Here is a 1,627-nt window from a genome sequence, read left to right as displayed (position 1 = left end):
GAGTGTTTTTCATGTGGCTAGCTTGAGTTGAGATGTGCTGTATGTATAAAATGCACCCTGGATTTTGAAGACTTTCTATGAAAAGAGTCTGTAAAATATCTCATTAGTAATTTTTTAACATTGAATATATGTTGAAATGGGATATATTGGGTTAAATAAAATATATTATTAGAAGTCATTTCACTTATTTCCTTTTACCTTTTTAATGGGGCTACCAGCAAACTTAAAACCACATATATGGCTCACATTTGATTTCTACTGGACAGTGTTGTCCTAGATAGACATTGGATAAAGGTCCCTGAAATGAGCTCCTAACGCCATCCAAAGTGATCAGTAAGTCTCTGTAATCCATTCAAGCCAGTTACATCTCAAGAGCAGATGTGAGAACAGACACTGGTGGCCCAGAGGTCATCTTCTTGGGACACCATTGGGGTGTCAGGGAACCACCAGTCTTGGGAATTAGACTATGGAGCAGGTCTGTGTCCAGGATGGTGACCCTCTTCGGTCCCCCAAGTCTGACCTATAACCCTGTGTTGCTTTGCATTGAAGCTTCTCTCCCAAGACATGAAGAATCTCATCCTGGAACTGGAGACCACGCAGCCCCTGTGCACACAAGGATCGCTTGGCTCCCCTGGGCCTCCTGGCCCCCAGGTTGGTGCATCCACCAGACCTTCTCCTGCTGTCTTCGGTTCAGAGCAGCGAAGCCCACTGGGCTGAGCCCGTTCGAGCTGCCTGTTTTGGTGCGATATGGGGCAGTTTTTCCTTCTCTGGCTCACCTCCAGCCCCAGAGCCACGTGGATAGAACGAACGCTGGTTCTTCCCTCGGTGAATTCTGTCCTCCCAGGCTTGATTTTCTCATCCACCCACTGGGGATAATAATTACCCCTGCAGTACTGGATTTGGGGTGGGGCTGGGGCAAATGAGATGTTGCCTAGATGAATGTGGTTGTTATTATAGTTATCATCAAACACCTGATGACAATGGGTTGCCCTTTATGTGGCCATCGACCCCACCAGGGGACCCAGAGGTGCCTGCATTCAGTGCAGGAAAGTGGAGGTAAAGAGGAACTTGTTACCTGAGCTCAACTGGCCCCAAATATGGTACCAAGCAGCCCACCCCTCCCCAGCACAGCCAAAGGGAAGAGTGAGGAAGAGGCAAAATGCTAGAAAAAGGATTTTCTAGGAGGGGAAAGAGAGAACAAGGAGCAGTCAGTTCCTCGAGTTCCTTAGGTGTTATTTCATCCTCCCTAGTAGTCTCTCCTGTGGCTTCTCATCACAAGACTAAGAAACAAACTCCTCACCCTGGGTTTCAAAGCCCCACGTGAGGGGACACCAGCCTGTATCTCCCGCATCATCTCATGCCACCAACCCTGCTTCTTCAATGCAGCCATAGTACATGTCTTGGGCCCTCAAGCCCACCAAGCTTTTTCCAGCCTTTACGCTGTGGCTCTGACTGTGTGGAATGTTCTTCCTTCTGATTTTTTACCATGGCCAGCTCCTTTGACACTCAGAATTCCATTTACATGCCACCTCTTTAGAAATGCCTTCCTCGGCCACCTCGTTTACAACAGCCTTCCCCATCACTTTCCAGCCAACGACCTATTTTAATTCTCTGCAAATTTTGCTCA

This window comes from Pteropus vampyrus, unplaced genomic scaffold, assembly GCF_000151845.1.
Source record: "Pteropus vampyrus isolate Shadow unplaced genomic scaffold, Pvam_2.0 Scaffold1, whole genome shotgun sequence".
NCBI lineage: Eukaryota > Metazoa > Chordata > Mammalia > Chiroptera > Pteropodidae > Pteropus > Pteropus vampyrus.
The sequence above is the reverse complement of the archived record's forward strand: the minus strand, read 5'-3'. Positions refer to the sequence as shown.